Consider the following 12,007-nt stretch of genomic DNA (forward strand, 5'->3'; position numbering starts at 1 on the left):
AAATTTTAACTTTTTTAATTGTAACTAATTAAAATTTAAGTAATTGAATTTTAAGGAATTCAAAATTATCTGAAATTATTAAAGAATATTTAAAACGCTACAAATTTAGAAATTACTTATTGTCTTCGTATTTTACATTTAATTCGTATTTTACAACATAAAATAGTTTTCAAAAAAACGTTGTTCTTTTTAAATAATAACCATGTTGTTAATTTCAAATGCCTTATAGTTGCTTAAAAATGACTATTTGGTTAAAATGGAAAACATGATTTTTAGGGTAATTTAGCAGATGCTGAATATTAATGTGGTGTAACAACCACATGATCAAAACATCAACGATTTTATAGGTTTATATACATTTGATAATCACAGAAGAGAGAATTTTGAATTTTTCAATCGTTTGCTAATAGCAAGATTAGTCTAATATTTTCTGTTTCCATGATGACCGTTCTTTTCAATGTCTAGAAACCTTGTACGAAGGGATTTCTAAATTTGAACCTTTTATTTAATTAGTTTATATTCCATGTGGTTATTTTATAAAAGTTTTTGCTTTTGATTTGATTTTAAAAGCATATATTTGAAATGTTCGCCTTGGAATGACAATTATTGTTATAAATGATTTTTGATGTAACAAGTCAAGAACAAAAAGAGGACAGAAAGGAAACGAACTAGAGCATTCACTAGCCGGAGAATGGGCGAATCAGTGAATAAGTATACTAGAGAATTGGCGATTCGGGGAAAAGATGAATCAGTGAAAATAAAGTATAGTTTCCTTACTGACACAGAAACAGTTTTGTGAAGAAGCGGCTTTTCGTTTAGTGATCATCTGAGATTAAAATGATTTATTATATGAGAGATAATCTTGTTTTTTCCTATTATTTATTTATTTTGAAATTAGTCTTTAAAACAAAATAACTGCTTGTCAAATTTTTGCATTATATTTTGGTCTAAAAATACTAAAATTGTGATCATTAATAGATTTTCTATAACTGAAATTTATAGAGATTTTTATCATTTATTTATTTATTTGTGTCTTTTATGATAGGGTTATCGGGCATAATGATTGCCTTGTATTTTAAGTGTGTAAACCAAGAAGACAAATACTTATGTGAATGAGTGTTTCATGACAAGCTCTATGTTTCCCTCTCTCATTTACTTATTCCAATCAAAGGTGCATGTTTCATATCTGAAGCTCAAAATATCAGTTCCTAATAGAATTTTCTCAAAAAACGTTTCAAACTTTAATAAATCTAAACAAAAATAACCAACTGAATCAATGACTATTTGAATTACAAATTAGATGGATTTCCTACTGAACACTGACTAAATTGGTGACTTACTGAATCGATGAGTAACTGATGAATTATGGAATCTCTAACTAAATTCCTAATTGAATCACTATGTAAATCACTAAAATGAACGATTCACTAAGTGAATTCTACAACCACTATACTATACCATTATACAACCAACTATACTATTGAATTTCTATTTGAATAATTAAATGATTAACAGAATCAATATATCATTATATGGCTCATTACTAAATCACAAACTTATATTGCAATAACAATTCTATTCTTTAATTTTGTTTTTCAGAAAATTATTATTTTTATTCAGAGGAAATAAAAAAGTTGAGACCTTGTTTTTTGTATAAGATTTTCAAAAATAGGAAGTTTTTTTAAAAAACTAACCAACAGATTTTTATCAGTTACCGATTTTATAAAAACAAAGGGAGAAAAATTTGTTTGAAGTTTGCGAATAATATTGTTAAAGAAGTATTATTAACTTTATTAATTTTATTAATATTTGTAAGATTTCCGACATGATTTTCCGATGTGTCTCAAGACATTCCAAGGATTTGAAGAAAATGAAAATGAAAAAAAAAAAAAAATACCAAAATGAAAATTAAGAATATTATCATATTACGTAATATTGCAAACCAGTGATTAACTTTCACTCCCCATATGATTTTATATAAATATTTCTGCTATTGTTAACTCTTTTCAAAAAATTACAGTTTAAAAATAACCTATAATTACGCCAAAATCAACAAAATTTCAAAGGTTTATTTCCGAAGGTCATTTAATTTTTTTTATTTTATCAAAAAAATTATTAAAATTTTTAATCTTGTTAAAAAATATTAAATTTTAAATTTAATGTTATTTAATTACTTGTTTGCCAGAATAAAATTTTTCAAATTTAAAAAATTCAGGTTTTGCAAAAAAAGTTGTTTTCAGGATGGCTTGTTAGTAAAATAGAATGCTACTTACAAGGGAAACTAGGGAAGTGTGACTCGCCAATTTTGAAATAAACTAGTGGGATGTATGCCTTATGAGGAATAATTTTAGGGGGAAACATTCGTCTCGGCCCATAGAAGGTTCTGTGCGAAATAAAAAATGGTTCAATGTATAGAAAAATCGGTATTTTATTACTTCAATGCAGGCTATTAGTTATTGTAATTGTCTCATACTCCAGTTAATTTTGTGATGCTTTTACGTACTATATAATGCACATTTATTGTCGAAATTGATTTCGAAAATTTTATAGATCTGTAGTTTTTCAGAAAAACCTGTTAGGTTAATTTTAAAAAAAATTGAGATCAAATTTTTAAAATTTTTTTTTCAAAAACTTTCAAAATTAATTGGAGTATGTAATTGCAAATCAGTTAATAATTAATTAATAATTAAATAATAATTAATTAATTAAAAATGAATTAATTAAGAATTAATAAATCAATTTCCGATTGATTTATTAATTATCTAATTAGTTACAAATTAATTGGAGTATGAGACAATTACAATAACTAATAGTCTGCATTGACGTAATAAAATACCGATTTTTCTATATATTGAATTATTTTTTATCTCTCACAGGACCTTCTATGGGCCGAAACGAATGTTGCCCCCTAAAATTATTCATCATAGGGCATACATCCCACTAGTTTATTTCAAAATTGGCGAGTCACACTTCTCTAGTTTCCCTTGTTAGTGTGATTTAGTTTGAATATTCTCAAAGAATAACTTTTTTTAAAAAAATAATATGCAACAGTATGCATATACTACAAATGAAAGTTTCTTAAGCCTGATATAAGATCACGAAAGGTAATGGTGGAAGGTAGTATGTGTTACATAAATGGTATGTTGTTTGTAAATGTGTATTGAAGATATTTGTATTTAACAAGACAAAGAAAGAAATGCATTATTACAATTATTCTTTACAGTTATGTATTGCCGAGACGACAATTATTTCATTTTTTTCATTTTCATTATTTCATTATTTCATTTTTTAAACTTTTTTTATTTGTCTTCTTTTTAAAAAATTATCTAATATGTAGGAATGATTTTAAACTATTTCAAGGAATTTTATTTCAAGAAAGAGGGATTCACCTAGGACAAATTTAACCCTCAATTTTTTTCTTTATATAAAATGTAATAATTCAACGAATAAAATTTTGTGATTAAAGGTTTATAGAAGGTTTATAAAAGGTTTTGGATTCATCAATTTTTTTAAAACAAATATAGTCATTTTTAAACAGTTATGTCATCACAAAATCTTAAGATAAAATCATATCAAGGTTTAATATGGTGTTGTAATTTGAATAATTTAATGTTCCTCTACGCATAACACTCTAACATAGTATTATGCATAACACTCTAATATAGTATTATGCATAACATTTTAACAGAGTATTATGCATGCGAAATACGTTTACATGCATAACACTCATTAAGAGCTCCTTTTTTCTAAACATGTTGATTGATTAAATTAGGATCTAAATGCAAAAATTTTTCTTATTTCAAGTATCCCGTATAAGCTAAAGTATATAAAACGAATGGTAAAGAATGAATAAAATGTATTAAACGAATCTTATAAATCGAGTTCGAATAACTATTGGAATATACCATTGGAAAATTTCAAAAGTACTATTGGAATAGTTCAAAATTTATAGCTTAATAAGTAACTTAAATATTTATACTAGTGAGTCGCAAAGTATACAAAAAAATGTATTTGTACTAACTGGATCAGTGGTACATATATTTAATCGGTTCCAAATGAAATAATGAGATTTATCTGAGGTACGAAAAGTACATCCTTTTATATGTTGTTAATCCTAGCAAAAATAATTGATTAATCCAAAAAAAAAATCTTTTGTAAAATAACATTTCGATACTTATTCACCTTAGTTTTGCTTTCAAATACTATAGGGTACACCATACAAAGTACTATAGGGTTTTTCTTTCAAATTAAGTACTATAGGGTTTTGTTTTACAATCAAGTTGATTTGAAAAAAAAACTGCTCAACAATTGAAAATAAAAATAATTAGCACGTGCCTGAAAAACTTGAAATGTGCTGTAAAAGAGTACCGGCATAAAGTACCGGCACTTTGGGTGCATCATTCGTAAAATCCATTTTTCCGTAATATTTATTTTTACCGTAAAATATTAACTAGCAATTTTTCAATAATATTAACTTAATTTTAGTGATTGAGTGGTTTATTGATAATTATCACTGTAAAAATTACGGTACTCAGTAGGAAATTTCTCGGAAAAATAGTCAAATAACAATTATTTAATTGTCATTTTAAAATATTAAAATAAAACAGTCAAATAGTCATAAAAAACGGTATTTAAATTATTAGCTGTGAGAAAAACGTTATTAATATCTTTCAACTAATACGGTTAAACAAACAGAATGTTATCGCATCCACTAGGCCAGCCCAATGAAGTCACTTAGCTCCTTGCAATAATTTTTACGGAAGTGCTTTGGTAATGATTATGGTTAAACTGACCTTAAAATATGGTCTTATAATATGTGATTATATTTGGTAAATGTGGTAATTTCATCATAATGGGAGAGCATGGTATGAATTCGGTTAAACTTCCTTTCCATTTATACCATATATAAACTTACTTACCATTTATTCGGTTAAACTTACTTTTCTGCTTAGTATATTTTATTTAATATGTTGTAAAGGGAACTATTAATTCCGTAAACCAGAACTAAACCGTTACCATATGAACGGAAAAATTACCAAATAAATGGTTCAAATAATATATATTATAGTTTTATTAGCCAAAATTATGTTTTTTTTTATTATTTATTATTATTTAATTTTATTTTTTACCAGAAGTGTCAAAAATATATAAAGCATGGTGATTTTACCACAATTCTTTTCTCCGTGTAGTAGTTGAAAATTCTATTATTAGGTCAAATGTTATTCAAGTATTCAATTTTTCAATTTGCTCACTTTGTATCAAATACAGTGTTTTGTTAAATTCTTGAGTTATTAAAAAAGTCAAGCTTGTTCAATTAAATAGTTGCAGATTTACTTAGTTATTTTGTGAAAATAAGAAAGGGGAAGAAGATTTTTTTATTTACTTACTGTATTTTTATTTTCCTTAATATATCTCAAGCATTTTGAAATTATGATTACACTGAAATATGAAGAGAAATGATAATTATTATTAATTTTTCGATGTTTAAATAACGAAATAAGAAACTCGTTTTTATTATTTAATATAAATAGATTTACAGACAGTTTTAATTATTTGTTTTTAATAGGTTATTTAATTTTCCTATTAAATATTATGAGACTACTTTTTTTCAACATTCTATTGCTTTCAAAATTTTTTCATTCATTTTTTTCCTCATTCACGCATTTCATAATAAATTATTATAATAGTGTAACTAAAATGATAAACTATATTGCTCATATTTTAGAAATTTTATACTGATAAGATTCAGCAAAAATGCACAAAAAGCGGAAACCTCTAGTGTCAACGGCCTTTACTTTGAGCGTAAGTGATGATGAGACATATGTTATGAAGTATTTGCATTTCCCAACTTCCTGAAAACACGCATTCTCAGCCTTTTATTTTTTCAATATGTCATTGTTATTTCACTCGAATACTAAATGAAATAAATGTCGTAAGGGTTTATTATGCTTTTGTTACTTATAGTAAATAATTTTATTGTTTGAGGATTATGCAAGTGTATCAAAATATAATGATTAAGAAAGTGCACGATTTGTTGCTGCCCAAAGTATTAAGCTGAAAAACGACTTTAAAAAATTTTGAATTACAAATATTGCATTCTTATAAATTTTAAAACTACTCGAAAATATTTCTTGTGTAATTAAATCGACTTCTGATTCGTAAGCGGCAAAAAATTAATTTTCAAACAACACTGCCTGATATATAATGTGAACATTTAGTAGTACAGATCGGAGAAAGAATAAGAGGAAATAATACGATAAAAATATAAAAAGAAAAAAATATTTATTTGTTTATTTATTTTTGTGTGAATAATTTGAGCATATGTGTTGAGCGTCTGCATGTACGCATACCTTTTCTAAATTGATTCGGATATGAAATTCAGGTTTTCAAAATTCTAGTTCTTATTACCACACATTAAGTAAAAATTACAAAACTGAAAGAAAAATTTAACAGAATAATTTACTTTCATGATGCGCTCTAAGGTATTGTGGGGAGAGTAGTTATCGGCAATGTCAACTTTCACCCATGTAAAGGTACCCCATCATAGAATCGAGTTAACATGTCTTACATACTAGTGAATTGGAATTTTATTTTCGCAGTGGTAGATACACTACAGTACTCTCCCACCAGAATTATATCCGCGATGGAATTTGTTGAACGGACACCACTAGTAGATTCATTGCTGTTTTGTGAGAAGCTGGGAGAGCTGTATTAAGATCACCGTACTTTTGCTGATCATGAGAGCCGTATTAAGTTCACGGTCGTGTTTGCTCCTGTGTTGCCATTAGCAGTCGAGCGTATCCAGGCCGACGTGTGTGCGATCGAGACTGAGTAGCAACAGCGCGAGGAGGTGGATAATGTCGCAGTCACAAGTAGAAATTCGGCCGGGATAGCCTGGTCGGTAGGGCTCTGGGCCCATATCCAAGAGGTCGTGGGTTCGATCCTCGCCGACCGAAGACTCCCCGTGTAGTAAATGGTGACTGATGCACGTTAAATCTGTCGAGTCTCAAAATCCTCCATGTTCCCACAACAAATCAATACCTCTGGGGGTACTGATCCAGGAGTTTCCTTGTCTTCTGGATTGGTTCAAAATTACAAGGCTACGGAGTTGAACGTAAGTAGTCGTAAACGCATGAAATTGGATCGGCTGTTCAACGACGGTTATAAAATAAAATAAAATTGTTCAATATGGACCATTAATCAAAATAGGCGTGTTCAGATCGAAGTGGGCGTTACTGCTAAGGTAGGCGTGTTCACATCACGTCTGGGTCACCAATGTGGGGAGAACAGTTATCGACAATGTCATCTTTCCATCTATGAAAAGGTACCCCATCATAGAATCGAGTTAACATGTCTTATATAAGCTTACCGGACAAAAAATTAGTCACCCTTTGAGAAATCATGAAAAAGATCATTTAATAACGTGTAACACCGTCTTCAGATTTGATGACCGCCTGGATTCGGTTAGGAAGTGAACCCACAAGTTTTTGAAAGTACGTCGAATCCAGTTTAAGCCCCTCGTTGAGGATTTGATCGCGCAAATTCACGAAATTGTGAGAATGCTGATTTTGACGTTTTACCCGTTGTTCCAACATGCCGCACAAATTTTCAATGGGTTTCAAGTCATGTGATTTTGCTGGCCAGCCGAGATGTAATTGAGTGTCTGAGTGTTCATAAAACCAGTCACATATACTTCTTACCCCATTATACTTCTTACCATAGGGGTATCAACAACACACTTTACATGAAGAGGGTGACTGAAAGGCAACTCCTAATTGTCCAGAACTTTCAAATAAATATGTTGGATTATGTTAGTGGCCCCCTCAGTTAGGAGCCCAATCCATAACAAGAAAAACACCCCCAAGTCATGACAGACCCACCTCCGGCCTGAATCTATGCTTGCACACAGTCAGGATGAAATGCTTCATCTGGTCTGCGTTGCACTTGCAGACGTGCTTCTTTTGAATAAATGCAAAAACGCGATTCTTCAGACCATATTACTTTCTGCCAGTCAGCAACTGCCCATGTTCGGTGACTTTTAGCCCACTGAAGTCGCGCAGCCTTATGTGCAAGTGCGAGCAATGACCTCTTACGAGATGTTCGACTCCATATGTTCATTGCATGCTGCTCCATTCGCGATTTTTTCTCACTAAAAGACTGGGATGGATCTTCATTTAGTAACTGAAGTAATTCCTGTCTAGTTTGGAAGCGATTTTGATTGAAAAGTCGTGAAACGCGTCTCCGGTCACTTTCATGCAGGATCTTTTTCCGACCACAATTCTGACGGCGTCTTTCGTGACCACGTATATTACACCACTGCTTGTAGACACGTTGAACAGTCAGCTTTGAAACGCCAACAACTTTATTCACCATATGACCATTGACACGACCAAACTTAATTGCCTCTTTTTACCACTCTATCACATCTTTATTCTTACCCATATTTACACACAATTTCCGCTTCAAACAAAAATATCTCACTGATAGCTACTTGTCTTTGATCAGGTTGAAGCAGTGTGCATGCAGTTGAGCATGCCACCTGACCACTGCGTCATCTAACGAAGCCTAAGGATTCATCGGTGTTTGCGCACTAGGGTGACTGATTTTTTGTCCGGTGAGCTTACTACTGAATTGGAATGATATTTTTGCAGTGGTAGATACACTACAGTATCATGATAAAATTATTGAATTTTGCATTTACCTTCCCGCAGTGGACTGATCTTTAAGACACGGTTCCCAGCAAATCACCGAAGTCAAGCATCACTGACTGTGATCAGTGCGCTAGTGGGTGATCACTTTGATCAGCCTGCGATGGGACAGAGGGTGTGCAGTATTAGTTCTCGTTGAACTGTTCTACCGTACAGTACTCGACTTCGCTCTCAGGTCATCGGGTTGCTGAAGCGGGCTGTCATCCCCTATGTAGAGGACAAAAATTGTGATGGCAAGTCTTCGGATCATCCTCAGGGATGCTTCCCAGACCGTCCCTAATAACCCATTGTGCAGCTCTAGTACGATGTAAATAAATTACAACAACAGCAAACACATTTACTAAATTTTATCATGAATTTTAAAAGCATTTTCAATTCTACCATAATCATTACCAAGCGTTTCGGTAAAAATTATCGAGCTGTTTGTATCGAGTATCTCATGGAGCCAGAAACAATATAAATTTTATGATATATTTTGATATATTATGATATATTATGATATATATGATAATTTATATCTGGTTGTTTTGATGAGACTTTTTTCTTCTCAGAGTGGTTGGAAGTAACGCTAATTTCATTCTTTACATATTTTGCAATATTTCTATTCTATTTTAGAACTAAAAATTTACTGTGATTAGTTAAATTATTAATGATTACTCATTTATTTAAAGGTATTCTTAGATAAAAAAATAATTTTTTATATTTATGTTACTCATATTAGTTAATTTAATGGTAGTAAAAAGTTTTAACTATGGTGTGTACAAGGTTTTACATTAATTTGAATGTTATTAAAGAAGAAAGCAAATGAAAAAAATTTAACGGAATCAGTTGATTAGTTCTTGAGAAATGAAAATCTAAAACGATGAATTTTTTAAAATTTCACTATTCAGGTGCTATTTGACAATTTAATGAACAAATAAATAAATCCACAAATAATGATGCTTGTATTCGTTTTGAATAACATATTTAATCAAATGATAATTTATATTTATATTTATACTTATTATTTATTTTTTTATATTTACAGTAAACTTCTTAATTTATGATAGAATATGTATTTTTTTTAAAAACAATATATGTCTTTAATTGTACTTTAAAGTTGATGCAATAATTATTTTCTAATTTTAACTGTTAAGTCTTGAAGTCTTTTAATATATCTCATAGTTTATTATTTTTTACGGTGAAAAACAAAATATGTAGAATATTTTCAATAATTGCTATAACACACTTTTTTTAAAAGTATATAAAACGTTGTGTGGAGTAAAATGCACATACTATAGAATATAAAATCTTAAAATTTATTATCTTAAAATGATTTAGAAAGAGTGCACTTTATAATATTTTATAAAAAAAAATAAACACTCATATTTAAAAATTATTCTTACTTTAAATTAATATTTTAACATACATTCAGGCACTTCTTTAAGTATAAATAATTTAAAAATAATTACTAATAAAATTTAAAAATTCCGAAAAAAAATTAAGTTTTGTAAAGTTTTAAGATATTTATTACAGCGAATAGCAGGTCAAAAGTTGCTTATATCATAATGAATTGACAGACTTTAAATTATATGCGCTAAATGAAATATTTCAATTTTGTTGCGTCGTTGCATATTTTCCACATAGTATAGTAAAGCATTGTGATATTTTATTTAATTGAAACAAAAAAGTGCGCTGCAAAAATATAACAAAATACTAAACAATTTGAATTTTCATAAATCACATAAAAACAAAATTTAAGCACTTACCAAAAAGTAAATTGCAAACACAACTTTTCAAGCCATGAATAATATTTAGATATCGCTCCGTATTAATATTTATCAAATTTCAATTTTGTCCAAAATTTAATCTCTCGCTCAACAATTGATAATAATGAAATTGGCCGCCAAACAAACAATATCGCCAAGATAACGGCACCCGTATCTGATGCCGGTTGAATTCTATTATAAGCGCATTCGCCTTTTTTTCACAGTCCCTCTAGTGGTGCTTTCACCGGAGAACATTTCGGTTGCAGCACGTGACTGTCACCACCGATATTACGAAAGTGTTTCTGTTTAACGAGGAGGCAATCAATGAATGGATGAGTTAGAAAGATTGTCATCGGCTCGTTAATACGTAATTTCATCTCTAAATTACTAAGCGTTTCTGTCTTTTAGTTCTCTGTTCACAGATTAGTAGATTATAACAAGTGGCTTAGAGATTAATTATTCAAAACACTCGAGTATATTTGAGCAATAAATTATTATTTAGTCAATAAGAATTTGATAATTTATTGTCAGTTCCAATATTGTAGTGAAAGTTAAATTAAGTTCACATCAGAGATTCATATATAAAGAAATGTTTGGATTAAAATTCATGTTATGAAATTTAGAATTTAATCAAATAAATAAATTTATTTAAACTCAAAAATATCAAAAATATGACGTTATCACCGCTGGTTGACGAAATCCGCTGTGTTCGAAATCCATCTAAATGCTTAAAAAAATGTCGTTTGTTGAAGTTTTAAAATTTTAAAATACCTCTCTTTTAATTTTTTTGATGTTTTTTAATAATATATTGTTAAAATAAAAATAACAAAATAAAATTAAAAAAAAAATAAGATAAAAATTAATAAGAAATTATAACAATTCTAAATTATAACAATAATAAATTTTAACAATAAAAAAATAATAACAATATTAAAATAAATAAATTACATAATATTTTCTCCAAAAATATTAAACAAATATCTCAGATCATCTGATTAAAATATCGTGTCATAGAATCTCACACAGACAATATATTGTGGCATAGAATCTCATGATACAAAATATCGTGGCATAGAATCTCATGCAGGCAAAATATGGTGGCATAGAATCTCACGATGCAAAATATCGTGTCATAGAGTCTCACACAGACAAAATATTATAAGACAGAATTTCATGCAGATAAAATATTGAAAGATAGAGTTTTATGCAGATAAAATATTATGAGACAGAATTTAGAATAGACAGAGTCTTATGGGAAAGATACTAACGAAATTGAAAAGGTCTATTTATGGGAGCCTTTCCGAAAAGCACGATTTTGTAAAGTCAGACCGCGGTTAGTTTGTTAGAAGTTAATCAAGAATTCGCAGTATCTCTAAAAAATATCATATTATGCTTCATTTCAGTAAAAAAGTAATCAGTGAAAATACAGTGGTGGAATTGGCAGTTGCCTAAAGCTGCGAAGCTTGAGTGTTGCAAATAAATAAATCAACAAACGCATAAGTCTAAACATTTATTTGAATTGTAAATTTTATAAATGTTAGAATAATATTT

The 12,007-nt window shown here is 29.2% G+C and overlaps 1 protein-coding gene across 1 annotated transcript in view; it reads right to left on the reverse strand.

Moving 5' to 3' along the window:
• LOC107437428 (uncharacterized) overlaps positions 1–10,636 on the reverse strand; it is a gene marked incomplete in the record, with an annotated part of 88,316 nt that extends 77,680 nt beyond the window's left edge. Inside the window, 1 exon segment of the mRNA XM_071183391.1 lies at positions 10,457–10,636.
• Between the last annotated feature and the right edge of the window lie 1,371 nt (positions 10,637–12,007).

The sequence above is a fragment of the Parasteatoda tepidariorum genome, chromosome 7 (genome assembly GCF_043381705.1).
Source record: "Parasteatoda tepidariorum isolate YZ-2023 chromosome 7, CAS_Ptep_4.0, whole genome shotgun sequence".
Classification (NCBI taxonomy): domain Eukaryota; kingdom Metazoa; phylum Arthropoda; class Arachnida; order Araneae; family Theridiidae; genus Parasteatoda; species Parasteatoda tepidariorum.